The sequence below is a fragment of the Lissotriton vulgaris genome, chromosome 5, assembly GCF_964263255.1.
Source record: "Lissotriton vulgaris chromosome 5, aLisVul1.2, whole genome shotgun sequence".
NCBI lineage: Eukaryota > Metazoa > Chordata > Amphibia > Caudata > Salamandridae > Lissotriton > Lissotriton vulgaris.
The window spans coordinates 587,683,034-587,703,091 of NC_141693.1; positions in this window are offsets into that span (position 1 = coordinate 587,683,034).

A 20,058-nucleotide genomic window follows, 5' to 3' on the forward strand; every position below is an offset into this window, starting at 1 on the left:
CTACACAGCGACGATCACTTTCCTATGAATACCTTTGGAAGGAATCTTTCATTGGCTACTAGGGATATGATACTACAATATTATGGGTAAGACGCGCGTTGCTTGAACCCAAGCTCCACATTCACATGGCACTCAAAATTCTTCTTCATACAATGTAAAATAATTTTCTTCACATATTATTCATGTTATTGTCTTCTTTATTTTACTTTATCTTGGTAATTATTTCATCATTAACTTTTTTCATTCATATGTTGATCTCACATTTTTTTTGTATATATGCCCAATGCATTTCAAGCAAAAATGCCCTTCCTCAGGGGACTTTGTTCTGAAAGAATATGACAATATGTCGGTACATTTTCAAGTTGGTTTACAAACAGGTATTAAACTGAAAACAAATTAATCTGTAAACCTTCTTATCTTATCCAAGTGTGTCTAACACCTTATAACCCTGTTGTGAAAAAATTATGATGATAACAGCATAGTGGCGCGTGTTGCCAACTCTCATTCCCAGATTTCATGCGTTTTTAACCTATGTGCGCTCTCTTAACTTATACTGTCACTAACCTTCACTTGAGGTTTCTCTGTTCCCGTTCACATCTGTAAATAATGAACAAGGTGCTAGTTTTACTCAAACTATCCAAATTGTCTCATTCCGATACCTGGTCTCATTATCGCTATTTCTAAAATCTTACCGGGTGACTTGTACACAAACGCCTATCGCGGTTCATTCTTCCTTCCGGGTGTTCGTGTGTGTTTGGCGTGCGTCGCTCTATCCTAATTGTACTCTATGGTTCTCCCGGTCTGATCACGTGGTGTGTGTTTGGATAAGCGAGCTAAAAAACGGACTATATTCTAATGTCTGTTTGCCTCTGTGTGATAACTTGTGATTCGTATATGCTATAATCTCAACCTGTTGACAAATGTGGAATACGCTAAGCCACTTTTACATAAAAGTGCAATGTGAATAAATTTCAAAGTAAGAATAACAAAGGTAATTGCACGTATAAAAAAAAACTCAAAAAATAATTGCGTGGGTGCATAAATGTTCTCTACATGTCATCCAATCACATCAAATCCATCCTTCTGTTGAGTCTGTGTTGCTTGTATGTTTATATAAAGCAGCTAAGTTCCATCCGCTCATTTAATCCTTTCGGGTGCAAGGTGCATAAAAAGTTCATCCAGAATGTCTCTCTCCTTAACAATAAGTTATTGATATCTGTACCTGCTTGGGTGGTCACCATTTCCAGTATACAAAATTTTAGTTGTGAAGGATTGTGCTTCGCTTCATTGAAGTGGACTGCCACTGTGGATTTGAGGTTCTTTAGTCTAATATTGCTCTTATGCTCTGTAAGTCTGGTTTTTATCTTTCTTTGGGTTTTGCCCACATAGGACAATCCACATGGACATTTTAGCATGTATATTAGATTTCTGCTGTCACATGTTCCTGATACCTTTAACTTGACAGGTGTACCTTTAGTGGGGTGATTAATCACATTCCCTTTGATAATAGCCGAGCAATTCCCACAGTTATGGCATGGCAATGTGCCTTTGTATTTCTCTGTCTCTGTCTTTTTTGGGTTTCTGATGAGTTCTTTGATGTTTTTCGTTCTTTCATATGCAAATATTGGAGAGTTTGAGAAGATGCCTTTATAGTCTTCCTCCAGCGCAAGTAATGGCCAATGTTTAATGATAGTTTTTTTGATATTGTAACTGCGTGTGGAGAATTTTGACACAAATACAGATCTTTGTTCTTCCTTTTTTGTTTTTGCTGATAACAGATGTTGTCTTTGTAATTTGCCTGCTCTTTCTGCAGCGGCATTCAGAATGGGTTCCGGATATCCTCTGTTTTTAAATTTTGTTAAGGTCTCCAGCTTATGTTTGTTATATGATTCTTCTGTTGAGGCAATCCTCTTTATTCTGACCAGTTGTGAAAATGGGAGGTGTTTCTTCAGTGGTGGTTGGTGGAAACTTTTGTAATGTAAAAGATTATTTCTGTCTGTACTTTTTGTGAATACACTTGTAGTTATTTGCCCTTCCACATTAGATATTGCCACATCCAAAAATGTGATTGTGTTTTTATTGATTGTGAACGTGAATTGAATTCGCTCGTTGATTTCATTCAAATGTTGTAACGCTCCCTCTAGACTTTCCATACTTCCTTTCAATAAGACAAAGATGTCGTCAATGAAGCGTTTGTAAAGAATCACGTTGTTCTGCCATGTCTGTTGATTCAATATATTGTCCAATTCAAATCTATACATGAATGTATTTGCGTACGTGGGTGCCGCACAATTTCCCATGGACGTTCCAGAGGATTGTACATAGTACTTGTCTTTCCACGTGAAGTAACTATGAAACAAAGTAAAATGAATAAGTTCCATGATGAATATTTTTAGATTTTCACTCAGACAAATTACAAAGACAACATCTGTTATCAGTAAAACAAAAAAGGAAGAACAAGGATCTGTATTTGTGTCAAAATTCTCCACACGCAGTTACAATATCAAAAAAACTATCATTAAACATTGGCCATTACTTGCGCTGGAGGAAGACTTTAAAGGCATCTTCTCAAACTCTCCAATATTTGCATATGAAAGAACGAAAAACATCAAAGAACTCATCAAAAACCCAAAAAAGACAGAGACAGAGAAATACAAAGGCACATTGCCATGCCATAACTGTGGGAATTGCTCGGCTATTATCAAAGGGAATGTGATTAATCACCCCACTAAAGGTACACCTGTCAAGTTAAAGGTATCAGGAACATGTGACAGCAGCAATCTAATATACATGCTAAAATGTCCATGTGGATTGTCCTATGTGGGCAAAACCCAAAGAAAGACAAAAACCAGACTTACAGAGCATAAGAGCAATATTAGACTAAAGAACCTCAAATCCACAGTGGCAGTCCACTTCAATGAAGCGAAGCACAATCCTTCACAACTAAAATTTTGTATACTGGAAATGGTGACAACCCAAGCAGGTACAGATATCAATAACTTATTGTTAAGGAGAGAGACATTCTGGATGAACTTTTTATGCACCTTGCACCCGAAAGGATTAAATGAGCGGATGGAACTTAGCTGCTTTCTATAAACATACAAGCAACACAGACTCAACAGAAGGATGGATTTGATGTGATTGGATGACATGTAGAGAACATTTAAATTCCACGCAATTATTTTTTGTGTTATTTTTTATACGTGCAATTATCTTTGTTATTCTTACTTTGAAATTTATTCACATTGCACTTTTATGTAAAAGTGGCTTAGCGTATTCCACATTTGTCAACAGGTTGAGAATATAGCATATACGAATCACGAGTTATCACACAGAGGTAAACAGACATTAGAATATAGTCCGTTTTTTAGCTCGCTTATCCAAACACACACCACGTGATCAGACCGGGAGAACCGTAGAGTACAATTAGGATAGAGCGACGCACGCCAAACACACACGAACACCCGGAAGGAAGAATGAACCGCGATAGGCGTTTGTGTACAAGTCACCCGGTAAGATTTTAGAAATAGCGATAATGAGACCAGGTATCGGAATGAGACAATTTGGATAGTTTGAGTAAAACTAGCACCTTGTTCATTATTTACAGATGTGAACGGGAACAGAGAAACCTCAAGTGAAGGTTAGTGACAGTATAAGTTAAGAGAGCGCACATAGGTTAAAAACGCATGAAATCTGGGAATGAGAGTTGGCAACACGCGCCACTATGCTGTTGTCATCATCATTTTTTCACAACAGGGTTATAAGGTGTTAGACACACTTGGATAAGATAAGAAGGTTTACAGATTAATTTGTTTTCAGTTTAATACCTGTTTGTAAACCAACTTGAAAATGTACCGACATATTCAGAACAAAGTCCCCTCAGGAAGGGCATTTTTGCTTGAAATGCATTGGGCATATATACATAAAAAAATGTGAGATCAACATATGAATGAAAAAAGTTAATGATGAAATAATTAACAAGATAACGTAAAATAAAGAAGACAATAACATGAATAATATGTGAAGAAAATTATTTTACATTGTATGAAGAAGAATTTTGAGTGCCATGTGAATGTGGAGCTTGGGTTCAAGCAACGCGCGTCTTACTCAAAATACCTCCCATGCTCAGTGGGAGTATCGCATGAGGCACCAACCACACTGTTGAAACAAACAATAAATTTGGAATAGTTACAAAGATTCACGGAGTGCGGAGCCACACCCACAGTGGTTTTTTCACTACAATATTATGGATCACACAACAACTTACCGAATTAGAGGATGTACAATCTATTCTCCACCTCAAGGGGCCCCTCTCTCCCTCATTGCTCAGTCACTACTTACCTGACCGGGAATTACATCCGTTCATGAAAACAATGCCTGACTAGAAGAACAGGTTACCCTGATTGAACAAGAATACGAGGCACATGCTGGTTCATTAAGAACTGGGGTATCTTTATTACAATAACAATAAAATGGGAATAGACACATACACAGATCTGCGGGGTCTCTGTAAAGCTCTATTAATATACCACATCCACATGTACTGAGACTGCACACCGCTGAAAGAAAAAGGATTAGACATAGAATAGCCTAGGAAATAAAAGACAAGATTAAGGTGTAAGTGTAAAGCAAACTAGTTCAGACTACCTCACCTATTAGAAGGAATGTTTCTCTCTCTCTGGTGGAATCAGGGCTCTCTCTCTCTCCCTCCGTCACCACAGCTTCACTCCTCTGGCTCAACTGCTCCAGCTGGCAGCTTCAGCTCCTTCATCTGACTGGTAACTGCTATGCATTCTGATAAACTGGCAGCTCCAGCTGATAGTTCCAACTTTGTTCATCTGACTGCTCTCTCCAGCTTCAGCAATTATCTGCCTTCTCTCTCCATTCCAGAAAACCAATTGAACTGAACTGTACTCTTCAGCTCCAGAAACCATCCTACTTCTCTCTCTTCAAGAACGAAACTGACACCCCTCCTCTCCTGCAATTCGCTAATATGGAATCCTCTCCTGTAGTGGAAATTTCCAGCCAGTAGCCTCCTCCCACCAGGTCCATGCACCAGGCTCCTTGCTCTAGACGCTCCCACAGTGATCAGCTGCTTGTTTCGTCTAGAGACCTGAGCCCAGGGACACTTCTTGATTAGATTCAGCTCTGGCCGGTTCTCTCCGGTTCGCTTAGGACGAACAACAGCTCAAAACTAAAATATTTCCTTTACCCTGCAAGCATCTCAGTTCTGCAGGGACAGAAAGCAAAATGGAGTCTCTCTAGTTCTGGGCCTTTTAGGCCTGAGAAGGATGTTATAACACTTAGCTCTGTCAAAGTACCTAAACAAACCATACCAATATGTAACATAAAGTCAGGACTACAGGATCCACCCTCTACTATAGGCAGGATGATGAAAGGACACATAATTATGTCAAAGCCAATAGGCAATAGATGGATTAGAGTCAAGAATAAGGGATCTATCATCATATTAAGCAGCTATCCTCTAGTTTATGCTTCTAGGTCTAAAAAAAGTCTTTAAAAGGACTAACACAAAGCAAGAATACAGATTATAGATGTTAGCAAGCTTAAAGTCATCATCACTCAGAAATAGAGCCAAAAACCATGTCAGGACATTCCACCCTTGACTTTAATTTACTAACATCTATAAACAACAACAAACTCATAAACAAACATCAACATAATCTATCAACAAAACCAAAAACCAAAAGACTCCCTAAAATAAATGACAATTTAAGGAAATTCCACCTAAAACTTGATGTAGGGAATATAAATCTAACAACCAACTGAAAACAAATCAAAGCACCCTTGACCTGAATGCTGAAATGTAACTAAGATTGATCTGATAACAACAGAATCTAACCAAAGCACCCTTGAACTAAATGTGCCTCACCTTCTAGTGATAACTGATGAAATCTATTGGTGTAGGGACATGTTTGTGGAATGAAAACAACAAGGGGCCTAAATGAGGCCTACCTACTTTGGTCAACTTAAGAAGGGATTTGATAAAATCTGACAAATAAACATGACAAAGGGTCCTCAAGGTCTGGGCAACTATTACTAATAGATGTAGGACAAAACCTGACCAAAAGACACACCTCCCAGGACAACTTAAAGTCTAGGGTGACCACCCTTGGAACTAATCCCACTGTTCTAATTAAGAGTTGATTAATCAAAGTGAAAGTGTAATAACAGGAAAATAAGGATAACCCCATTCCTACAAAATAGCTGGTGTAGCACTATGCATTTCAAACAATAAGTCAAAGAAAATTATCTAAGTGTGGTGTATATATTTTTCTAAAAGATCATAGACTTAAATTTGGGAAATTGAGTAATAGTAGATCATGCCAAAGGCAATAGGTAAAGGTCACAAGTCATCTAACTCAGAAAACAGTTTGCACCTAGTCCCTTTGCATCATTCTGTGGAACACATGTGTGCACCATCATTTAAAACATTGCTTTCTTTCCAGTGACAAGACTGTTTTGCAGAAAACAGGAAAACTATGAAATAGATGAAAAATAAACAAGTATATCAATAATGAAATAGCATAGCATACTAAAAGCAAAACATATATGAATCATTGCATTAATGTGGCACTGCATCTTTTAAACTGAAACATCAAAACCATGAACAGGACTGAGGAAAATTATTCTTTCAAGTGGGGCCTGTATATGGTAACTGCAAAAGTGGCATAATGTCCATCTGAAATAGAAACATGGGAAAAATGCAAGACTCAAGAATGCAGGCCAAGGAATTACATTTCAGGTCAATGAAAATGTTTTCAAAAATTGAGTATATGGGATTTGAACCTGACTGCTGAGGCAGCCAACTGTCAATTATAATGTAAATTGTCACTATAGGTAGTTCTTTTCTGTAGTTGGTCTCTTCTTAGGAAAATAGTTCATGTTAGTAGGCCATGATTCTCCATCTTCATCTGTATCCGGTGCCAAGGAAGCACATCCTCCCAGCCGGTCATCCTGGTACGTCTGCTTCTAATCCTGGATTCAGCCTGGTACTTCAGCCTCGGGGGATTTGGGGGTTGGGGGCATTCATTCCGAAAATAAAAAACTCATCACTCCAAAATAAGAACCTCACACTCATCCAGGGCTCCCACACGATAAAGCCATCTGAAACGAGAAACACGCATCATCAACCTTGCAAAAACACATTTTCCATTCAAAAAGCACCCCAAGTGCTTTTTATTTTCGAAAGAAACCCCCTAATTCATGAAAAGAACCCTTCTAAATCCAAGGAATGATTTAAACAGTCTATCTATACCATATTCTTTAAATTTGTTTGGGCAAAATCTAATTTTGTCATACACAGCCAGAAGGGCTGGGGCCAAGCTACTCCTCTCTCCTCTGAGAAACAGCCCCTCCCTCTAGAAAGATGTTCACGCTCAGAGTTTTGAATCAGCACCAACCATAGTAAGCAGGAGCCGGGCTACACTGCGATGTAATTTTGAATCACTGCCAAATGCTGATCTCATTGCAGGAGCAAAGCTCCTGCCAATTATTCTGTTTAGGCATCTCTAATCTCTAGTCAGGGAAGCTTCCTGGGCCTACTGTATTTATCTAACTCCAAGGGCCAAGCGTCTGCCAATTATTCTGTATGTGCAAGCATCCCTTATCTGAAGTCAATGAAGCTGTCCGCGCCGACTGTAAGGAAGAGCAACTTGACCCCCCCTTATATAAACATTTCTCCGCGGAAAGAAATTGTAACATAGCCAAGAATAACAAATTGGCTCTCTCTGCTCTCAGAAGTCACCCACGGGTCCTCCACCCTTTCTAAATTCTGAGCCGTGAACAGATGCCGGGCTCATATCAGCCAAGGTCAAAGCAAATGCCTTCAAACTGAAAACATACAGCCGTTCCCAGGCCAGAAACACTGACCATTATTTTCTAACTAACTGAAGCAGATTTAAACGTGGTAAAAAGCACATTTTTCTGTAACATAGTCATATGCTAGCATTTTAAAATATTTGTGTCATAATGTACTGCTACTTGCTGAATAGGAAAAATATTAGAACAACATTGCATGCAGACACATTTAATTTTTTTCTTTAAAGTAACATGTGAAACAACATCAATGTAAACAAGGGGAAACATGTAATTTTGTCATAACGTACTGCTACTTGCTGAAAGGGAAAAAATATTAGAACAACATTTCATGCAGACACATTTCATTTTTTTCAAATAACATGTGAAACACCATCAAATTAAGCAAGGGGCATAACCAAGAATTCATAATTTAGTGTGCAAGCTTTTCTATTCTACCTATTAAAAGGGCCAGATTCATTTTTACAGATAGCCATTTTTTTTTCAATCTGAGTGGGTTAACTTTCACACGCTGTTCCAAAGGGCACCTTGCGTCAGGTAAAATAATCATTTATATTTTCTAGAACATTTTTTTTCAAAAGCACACGTTGCATTTCACTAAGTAAAGCACATTCTATGATGGGTCTGTTTTATTTTTTTATTTCACAACCGTTAAAGCACTAATTTGAAAACACTGGTTCGTGTACCATCCACAGCTGAAAACCCTTATCTCAATCCGACTGGTTGATTCATAACTTTCCGACCTTTAAATCAGACACATTAAATCATGTGTTCAAAGGCAAACCCACACAAACTCGTGGACGCATTTCAAATAGAATGTTAAATGAACACTGCTTTTTTCTCTCCATGCAAGATGTTACCATTCTCTCAGCAAGCTAACAAAGCACATAGGCGAACCCAGTAACCAATGAAAAAGTTAAATCAAACCATCATTCAGCTAAACAGTCACTGAATCTTAGTGTCAGCTCACGTAACCATGCATGTTAAACCGCATGTTAAAATAAATACTGCCGTCTCAATTCAAGATATTAACCCTTTGGCAGCTCAAACACAATCATTCCCCAATGTCTGCAGTACATGGGAAATTCAAGAACTTATCTCTACACGTTTTCACATAACACATGCGCACATCTTCAAAACAGTTTCTCCAAGCATTTGAAAGAGATCCAGCTCTCTCCTGCCTAACGCAATGATAACATGCTCTGTACAATCCATATCCACATGGCGCTATTCACAAGCCATATTTACAAGAAAGTCAACAAGTCCTAATAATGACATGCTCTTCACAAGGCACATATACAAGGCGCAATTCACAAGAAACTCAGTAAGTCAAAATGAGAACATGCTCCTCACAAGCCATATTTACAAGGAGCTATTTACAAGGAACTCCACAAGTCATATTACACTGAATACATTTCACATTGCACAGCATAAGCAAATGCAGCAAGCGATTTAATGGGCAATTTAAAAGCATTTTTCACACACATATGTACAACTGCATCATCACCAAGATGTAATTGGCTCCCTCATGTAATGTCACCCTTCAAGCCTGGCAGTTCAAACACTAAGATGAAAAGCATTTCTTCCGCCCTGCATAAGTCAAATGCCATGATGTACTGCAATCTCCTTACACTGCAACTGTTCAAGCCCATAGGTCAGGCACTACACCTCACCATGCAAGTCACAGACTGTTCCCAGATGTCAAATTTAACCCCTTCGCTGCGGCGGCTATTCCGCCGCAGCGCTAAAGGGGTGGGGCGGCCGCCCCTTTGGCCGCATGCTGGTGGCGCATAGCTCAACCGCGGCTGGTGACGGAGCGGTTCCGTCATAACCCACCCCGCTCATTAGAACGCCCGCGCAGGCGCGAAATCAGCGCCGCGCAGGCGCGGCGGCTGGGCCATGACGGAACCGCTCCGTCATCAGCACAGCTCAACTGTAGCTGATGACGGAGCGGTTCCGTCATCAGCAGGGGAGGGGTTAAAGGGGTTTAAGTCCAAATACATGTCTAGGGCTCCCTCCTCTGCGCTCAATTCAAAACTGCCTGACTACGCCAGATGTAACTGCCGATTAGGGCACTCCCCCACAACTTATGCAAAACTATCCAAATACATGTCCAGGGCTCCCTCCTCTGCGCTTAATTCAAAACTGCCGACTACGCCTGATGTAATGGCCGGATTCCTGGACCAGATAGAATCAGCTCCTCAGAGCACCATCAACCCAGCCGAAACGCAACCACCTCCCTCCTCAGGACCCATCTGTCCAGGCACCTGGGTACCTACCTGAGGATGGGGAACTCGCAATATACAAGCTCATATCATCAGAAACACCACTAAATCTATAGGGATTACTAGGAATACTCACTGATTACTAAGGACGTCCATGCCCTACACCACACTCATACCTCATAGTCTCGCGACCACATGGGTCCAGACTAATCTACCCTGGGGCAGTTCTGATTATTTACCATTACACACTGGTTACACCCAGTGCTCGCTCAAGATAGGCACTGTATCCCCCCAGTGCTCTCACTATTTCATCCAGGTCCCAAGCCACAATCCTGTGGGTATACACACTGACCACAATCGGTGCTCTCACTAATGCCACTCTCTCTCTAGCAGCAATCTCACTACACACCGTGTCCCTCCGGTGCTCTCATAAGCCACAATCTTGTGGGTATACACAACTTACCGAATTAGAGGACGAACAATCTATTCTCCACCTCAAGGGGCCCCTCTCTCCCTCATTGCTCAGTCACTACTTACCTGACCGGGAATTACATCCGTTCATGAAAACAATGCCTGACTAGAAGAACAGGTTACCCTGATTGAACAAGAATACGAGGCACATGCTGGTTCACTAAGAACTGGGGTATCTTTATTACAATAACAATAAAATGGGAATAGACACATACACAGATCTGCGGGGTCTCTGTAAAGCTCTATTAATATACCACATCCACATGTACTGAGACTGCACACCGCTGAAAGAAAAAGGATTAGACATAGAATAGCCTAGGAAATAAAAGACAAGATTAAGGTGTAAGTGTAAAGCAAACTAGTTCAGACTACCTCACCTATTAGAAGGAATGTTTCTCTCTCTCTCTGGTGGAATCAGGGCTCTCTCTCTCTCCCTCCGTCACCACAGCTTCACTCCTCTGGCTCAACTGCTCCAGCTGGCAGCTTCAGCTCCTTCATCTGACTGGTAACTGCTAAGCATTCTGATAAACTGGCAGCTCCAGCTGATAGTTCCAACTTCGTTCATCTGACTGCTCTCTCCAGCTTCAGCAATTATCTGCCTTCTCTCTCCATTCCAGAAAACCAATTGAACTGAACTGTACTCTTCAGCTCCAGCAACCATCCTACTTCTCTCTCTTCAAGAACCAAACTGACACCCCTCCTCTCCTGCAATTCGCTGATATGGAATCCTCTCCTCTAGTGGAAAGTTCCAGCCAGTAGCCTCCTCCCACCAGGTCCATGCACCAGGCTCCTTGCTCTAGGCGCTCCCACTGTGATCAGCTGCTTGTTTCGTCTAGAGACCTGAGCTTCTTGATTAGATTCAGCTCTGGCCGGTTCTCTCCGGTTCGCTTAGGACGAACAACAGCTCAAAACTAAAATATTACCTTTACCCTGCAAGCATCTCAGTTCTGCAGGGACAGAAAGAAAAATGGAGTCTCTCTAGTTCTGGGCCTTGTAGGCCTGAGAAGGATGTTATAACACTTAGCTCTGTCAAACTACCTACACAAACCATACCAATATGTAATATAAAGTCAGGACTACAGGATCCACCCTCTACTATAGGCAGGATGATGAAAGGACACATAATTATGTCAAAGCCAATAGGCAATAGATGGATTAGAGTCAAGCATAAGGGATCTATCATCATATTAAGCAGCTATCCTCTTGTTTCTGCTTCTAGGTCTGGAAAAAGGCTTTAAAAGGACCAACACAAAGCAAGAATACAGATTATAGATGTTAGCAAGCTTAAAGTCATCATCACTCAGAAATAGAGCCATAAACCATGTCAGGACACCCGTGCATTATAAGGCGGCAGATTTTTCATTAATAAATCCTCCAAGTAATCATCTTCTGTATCAGCACTTGTCATTACATTTCTATTTTTCTCAGTGCTTTTACTCCATGTTTGTTCTTCTAATGCTCGGACAGGATATAATCCTTAAACTAGCATAGACTATCTCCATTGTTTCATCTGCTTATCTCTTGTTTCTTTAGGAAATTTAGGATAACATTTACTTATACTTTCATCACTCTGGATCTATCTCGCTCAAAAGCCTCTGTTTCCCATTCCTCCAATGCTTCATGCTGGGTTAACCTAGGTCTAGGATCTAATTCATTCATGCGTGCTCTTACATTGTATTAAACTCTACCATAAAAGGTACCATTTTCTGGAAATGCCAAAATTCCATCATCTTTTGTGTATTCTATCCAGTTTTCTAACCATATACAAGTATGGTAGCCCCTTTCAACCATCATGTATGATGCAGGTGTATTCGGTGGAAGAATAATAATCCCTTCTCTGGTTTTTATTGGCTTATCCTTTTTAAAGAAATGTTTAACTTTCTTTACAAATATTGTTTTCCTTTTATCTCCGTACCTTATATAAGGTCTCCCTCTTATCATCTGTTCTTTAGCAAAACCTAGATATTTTCTATCTGGTCAATTTCCTATAAATCCTGGATCTAAATGCCACATATATTTTATGCCGCTTTTACTTCGTGATGACACTCAGTTTGTTTACAAGAGACTTCCAATACCAAAACGTTTCTTATTTTCAATGACCAATCAATTATTAGAATTCAAAATAAATTCAACCAATGGTTACGCGGCTTTTCCCGTGAGACGAGTTCTCACACTCCTGTACTCACCCCTCCTTTACAAAATTAACTCAGCTACACACCCGCTGACTCAACCAATACCAGCGTGGCTCTGAGTGACGTCAGTGCAGCTCCGCAACTGACTCCCTCTTTGCAAAGTAATGCAAGAGATTTATTTTAAATGTTCATTTTATTAATTAACGACGTAAAAACATTCGCCACTGTGTCAGAGTTACTATTTCAAAGAAAAAAGTGATTTATATTCACTGTGCGTAACTCCCTTCCGTTTACTCTTCATGCACTACAAGTAGATCCATTCCGTCTACCTTTCACGCAAGCATCACAGAACCAGTTACTCCCTTTGGTTTACCCTTTCTAGGTTATGTAAGGCCATAGTTTCATCAACGAACCCCTTTGCTGTCAATAAAGCTCAGAAGAACCTGCTACTCCTCCAGTGTGACCCTTTCTAGGTGATATCACACCAAAGTTTTACTAGCGAACTCTTTGCTATTATTCACACATTTATACAGAAAAAATCCCTAAAACAGTGCGTCGGGTTTTACCTAACCATGGACTTACTTCCTCAAACAAGTGACCTCACTACAGAATGACTTCCATTTACCATCTGTTATTCTGCCCCCAGGGTTTCCAGACAAAACATAAAACAGGTACAAACATTTTTGGTTAATGCATAAAATCAATAACTAATAATCAATCAATAATCAATATTTACTAACTACCTATCTACACTAATCCCTAACCTTGCCTCTGCTACCAAAATAACTGAGCGGGTTCACCTGCTCAGCATACTCAACTGGGCCCATATATTTATGTATATATTAAACAGGTAAACCTACACACAATCAATTAGGGTTTTTACCATTTGGATTTTATACCATTTATCTTACCAATCCAAGTCACCGATACCTATAGTCCTAAAGGATCAAGGGAGTTAAAGAGAGAATAGGTAGCAATAATAACATTTAGCATTTCATAAATAACCACAAACTCGGAAAAGTTAAAATTCTTTATGTAAGTAAATCTTTGAAAAAGTTATAAAAACATGAACTCAAATTAACTTCTTATTCCGCTTAGACTAATGCAGATTTAAACATAAAAATTGTAAATGATTTGGAGAGAAAATGTCGTTAAGTATTTAAACAGAAGGTAGGCAAGGAAAAAGGAAAACAGTACAATGTCAAACCCACACTTTATAGTTACCTAGAATGGTGTGGTGACCAAACCCGCCACGGGCTGATTCAAAGAATAAGAATCCCAAAGTACAAGTGCCAGCAGAAAAGAACATGTGCAAGCCAGAATCAGGACAGGTTACGGACCAAATTGGATCATGACAGGACCACCACAGGCTAAAACCAGCATCACAGCTAAAGTTCAAACGCCAGCGTTGTAAACCCTCTCTGCAGCTAACAGTCGAACCCCGATTGGGTCATCAATCTCCTCCCCAGAACCCCGATTGGGTTATCGAATCTTCTGACAGAGTGCTCCGCCAGAAACTCTGCTCCTGATCACCTATTGAGTGCATTGGGTCAGTGACAGGTCAGCTATTCGGACAAGTCGGACAATCTAACTAGCTAAGCCTACCCTAGTTATACTATTTTTCAGGTCAATGTACCACCCCCAAATGTTACAAAGTTGTGAATCCCATAATTTTATTGGACAATGAACGAGGAGTAGCCATCACACCATTTTCTGAAGCAACTTGTCAATCATGTATTCAAATTATTCCCTCCCATAACTTTATCTACCCATGTACTTTTATTCCGCCTGGTAGTGAAATGTAAGAATAAACATAAACAACATTGTTCAATTCAGCTTCCTCTAGCAAGGCAAGGGGTTCATTCTTCTCCTTTATCCATGTCTGATTGGCTTGAGTTCATGGCTACAGCTAGAGTGACTTCAGGATATTTGTCGCACAAGCGCAGTTTCTCCAAAGATGGAGTTCAGCAAAGCATTTAGGCCATATTAAATGACCCCATATTTATGTGTTTTGTTACGGATTTTTCTGTAATCTGTCTTCAGCAGACTTGGGAGAGGGAGGCTGTGCACATAAACGGATATCGCTCTTTTCATATCCCCGCCGACCCATCAGTAAGGGGGAGAAACAAGGGGGGGGCTTATGTTGCTATATTTCTAACACATCTAAAGCTAGGGTTAAAAATATTGCTGTGGACTCAAAGTTTTTTCAGATGCTGGAGCTTAATTTGGATGGGCTTGAGACTTTTAATGTTATACATTTTTACAATAATATACCTAAGTGTAAAATGTCCAGTGCCTTTGAGGGCTGACGTAAATAATTAATTTACTCTCTTAATTTCTATGCAGGTAAGTACTTAATCAATAATAACTCAATCGGAAAGAAAGAAAACAGAGTCCGTGGTGTTAGAGTTCTTAGGGGTTTTATTCCTCAGAAAGGAATGGTCTAGACCAGGATATCATGTTCTGACCACCACAGGGGTGTCAGAAGGGATAGAGCGCTACATTTTATTACATTACATAGCTTATATACTTAATTCATGTCATAGGAAACAGTTATAATGGGCGTAACAGCTGAGAGAAGACAAGATAACAGTATACACGTGTTACAAGTACGTGATCAGAAGGCGTGAACTAGAGGTGTGTGCTAGAAACGTCACAGGTAGGTGTCACAAAGGGGTGGCACTAACAGAAATGTTGCAATGTCAGCAGAAATCGGAAGCTTGGATGCGCGCGCAGCTGCATGACGTGTGATTGACGTGAAGCTGGAGGGTGCAGGGGGCTTGACATTTGCACCGACGGAAAGAGACAGAAGTCTGGCATGTCAGATCAACTTGTGCTTCTATCATATCTGATATCTGGTGTTTAGGAACTAAGCTATCTGGGCGGAAAGGTCTCGAGGGCAGAAGCTATTCTATACTGACTGTGAGTGCGTGCATAAGCGCCTGAGTGTCTGTATGAGAAGCGTGGGGGCATGGGCCTTCCATGGGAGCATGGCAACAAGGGCTATGAATTACTTGAATTAGTTGCATAGAGACAGGTCGGCCCCTTGGCTCTGCAGCTGAGGGGAATGTTTACTGAAGCTAGCAGGCAGGAATGTATTTTCGGGGAGCGGAACAGATAACTCGAAGGTTATAGTCAATCTTGGCAGACAGCAGGCTGAGCTGAGCGCGAGGGGCCGCGCTGAAAGTAAGTCAGAGTTCACGGGTACAGAGGCAGCCTGGGCAGAGGCCCTTGGAGTCAGAAGCCAGAAAAGAGGCTCGGTGGCAGAAATTCAGGGCCTACTCAGCTAGAGCTGAAAAACGTAGAAGTACACTACAAAAAGACGTTGGCATAGCATACTTAGGAACGGGCTATCCAACCCATTCAGGGTGGGTCTGAAAGAGGACATGTTGACGTTGGACGCAAATGTATTTGCGTCTTCATAGCTGGTACAGGAGGGAAGTTACATGCACTTTAACTCGTACATGGAGACGGTGGGGTACGCGCTAGGGAACACAACTTGACCATAAAATTTACATTTCCTCATTCCCTCCTTGTTCCCTACGGACCCTTCATGATATATCAATCATCATAAATTGATCAGTTTGTTCTTGCAGCATCATTTGCTCATCTTTCTTTCTTTGACGGTTTGAGAGGAAACTGGAATGTTCAATGCACGATGTGGCACACAGTCCACATATCGCCGGCCCACACTGTAGGCACAGGCAGCAGCTGAATACTATGACAAGGCCAAAACCTAGGAAGGATAGGATCTTCCATCCCCAAGCAGTTAACGTTGTCCAGAACCAACCGGACCAAGTCCAGGTGCCTGGATTCTGATGTATCTGATTTGCAATTTTATGCAGACGGGTAATAGCTTGATAGACAGATGGCGCGTTTTGTGGGATGAAAACGCAGCAACTTGACCCGATGACCTTACAGGCTCCACCTCTATCTGCCAAGATGACGTCAATAACAAGACGATTTTGAAGGACAACAACCCGCATAGCAGATTGCTCCTCTGTTAAGTTACCTAAGGCGGAGGCAGTTTCATGTACTACAGCTTCAAGTGTTCTAGTTAATCTACGTATTAATTTACTGTTTTGGACAGGTCCTAAAAAGAAAAAGAATCCCTTATTAAAATCGGTGTACTGTTCCCATGCCGTTTCTGTGTATTCGACAAGTGGGATATCTCTTCTGGGTCTATTCTTTACTAGATTTGTATTTCTATGGTAATCAGGGGGAGCTAGAAAAACAGGTGGCAGAAGGAATGCAATATAACAGGTACCATCCCAATCTGGAGGCAGACGTATGTATGCGGTATGACCACAAACAAAATAGGAGTGACTGATAGCTTTGAAGGACGATTTACCATGATCACTGAATTCGACCACAGTAGTGCATTTACTATGACCTAAGTGTACTGAACCTTTCTTTCGGATACATAATTCACCAGTGACTGGTAATACTAGCATATGGGGCAGGACTGGTGCAGCCTCGGATTCGACAGTAAGGATCATAAGGCTAATTGTGTAGTTACCTAATCCATATACTTCATTTTCTAGATCAGTTCCTATTCGAGTGGGGAGTCCCTCCTTATCAGGGTAACAGACGTCGAGCAGGACTAAGTTCAAGTTTCCCCAAACCCAGCCCCCATCGAAAACAGCAATATCAGGATCTAAGGAATTAATTATTTTAAACCATGCACCACAGGAGCCATTGTGAGTGAACGGGTACGGAAAAAGGGGCAGAGCTCCCTTGTAATTCTGGTAGGGAGGGAGTCGGCCACATATCCAGCAGTCTGTAGCATTGTTAGTCTGATGGGAATGGTGTAACATACTAATGAATGTATTGTTGCGCAGCGCAAGTCTGTAAGAGAGTTCGTGTGGCGGTAACTCACTAAAAGAATGTTCAGCAGAAACATTGTAAACAGATTGTTCACGCCTGAAAATAGGCCAGTAGATAGGTAGCAGAATGCTAGCAACAATAACTAAGATACTCAGAATAAACATTATTAATAGTGTCACTATACAGTGACTACGGAGTGATTTACAATATGCACTTTTCTTAACTTGTCTCTCTCTCTCTCTATCTCGATCTAGGGGATACATGTCAGAAACTATTTAACCGATTCACCTAGGGGAGGACTTAAACAATTAAACTGTCTGACTTGCTAGATCGGAGTTTCGACCTGTACTCCTCTTGGGGAGTTTTTTCTCGTTCGGTAACTGTAAAGTCTTTTGGCTCAACACAGTCTTTGGTGGGGGTGGACGAGTCTCGGTCTGGTTTCAGTTCATGAAATTTTTTCACATGACTCGTATGGACCCACCCCTTTCTCCCTTCGATCTTCACGGCGGTCCTCGTGGTGAGAAGGACGGTCTTCGGGGATTTCCAGCGGGGCTCCAGTGGACTCTTCCTGTCGAAATTTCGCACCAATACTAGGTCCCCAGGACGGACCTCGTGCGGCTTTACATCAGTGTTGTCAGGGAAGGCTGCGGCAACCTGTGAACGACATGATTGGAGTGCAGACATCAAGGAGGCAAGGTAATCTGTCAACATGTTACAATCAACATCAGTGATCTTTTTCGGAATGGGCGTCCCCCACATATTCGGTGGTCTGCCAAAAACCACTTCGTACGGGGATAGCCCTGATCTCGAGTGGGCGACCATCCTCATGTAGAATAGTGCCACTGGCAGGGCGACTATCCAGTCGACCCCTTTCTCCTGACATATTTTTGCAAGGCGTATCTTTAGTGTCTGGTTATGCCTCTCTACAAGGCCTGCGGCTTCAGGATGTCGGACACAATGAAACTTCCACTGATATCCTAGCAGTAAAGAAACTTGTTTCATTAGCTCGGACGAGAAGGGTTGTCCGTTATCTGAGTACACGACACGAGGCAAACCGTATCGTGGGAAGAATTCACGAACCAACTGCTTGGCAGTGGTCGGAGCAGTATAGTCTGAGACTGGGTATGCTTCGGTCCAGCGGGACAGAGCACAAACAACTACAAGGACATACTTGAATCCTCGACAACGGTTAATCTGGATATAATCCATTTGGAGGACTCCAAAAGGGTGATCGGGGGGATGAAATCCACCTTGCTCTACAGGGACGCTTTTACCTGGATTGAACTGACAACAGATCATGCAAGTACGCACTTTCTGTTTTGCGGCCGCTCGTAAGTGTTTATTATTCCAAAGATTTTGTAAACTGTCTAACATCGCTTTCTCTCCTAGATGTGCTGGGCTATGTGCTGTATTAATCATGACTTGAACCATAGAGTCAGGGAGAAACCATGTAGATTTTTCCTTCGTCATCCAACCTTGATCTGTCTGGATCCCTCCTAGTTCAATCCATCTCTTTATTTCTTCTGGGGTAGCATGTGCCTGAATATCAATTACATCTAGAGCGGGATCCTTGACTGCCATACACTTTGTCGGTACTATTGTCTTTGTCACATCAGTTGTCTGGGTGTGAGTCAGTGCTGTATGTTTTGCTGTCTGGTCTGCCAGGTCGTTACCCTGGGAAACAGAATCTGTGACCTTAGTATGTGCTTTACACTTCATGACTGATATTCCTGAAGGCAAATGTATTGCTTCTAACAGTGCTTGAATGAGGGGACCGTGTTGTATCTTGGCACCGTGGGAGGTCAAAAAACCTCTTTCTTGCCATAACATGCCGAAGTCGTGTACGACTCCGAACGCATAACGGGAATCAGTGTATATGTTGACATTTCTGTTCTTGGCTAGTATACAAGCTCGGGTCAGAGCGATGAGCTCTGCTGCTTGAGCGGACAGTGTGGGCCAGCGATATGTGGACTGTGTGCCACATCGTGCATTGAACATTCCAGTTTCCTCTCAAACCGTCAAAGAAAGAAAGATGAGCAAATGATGCTGCAAGAACAAACTGATCAATTTATGATGATTGATATATCATGAAGGGTCCGTAGGGAACAAGGAGGGAATGAGGAAATGTAAATTTTATGGTCAAGTTGTGTTCCCTAGCGCGTACCCCACCGTCTCCATGTACGAGTTAAAGTACATGTAACTTCCCTCCTGTACCAGCTATGAAGACGCAAATACATTTGCGTCCAACGTCAACATGTCCTCTTTCAGACCCACCCTGAATGGGTTGGATAGCCCGTTCCTAAGTATGCTATGCCAACGTCTTTTTGTAGTGTACTTCTAGCACTGCTTTCCTAATTTTCCTGTACATAGTGGCTATGCAAGTCCCCTTATCATGTTTTCCTTCAGCTATATTTTGACCCCACTTGTTCAGTGCATCTAATTCACTCTGATCTGTTCCAGGCCTATCTCGTTCTCTTATTAGACAGTTTATGAAAAATCGTAGTATCTGTGCTTGAATGTCAACTTTCTGTTTCTCCATGGCCTCCTTAATACTGTCAGGGTCT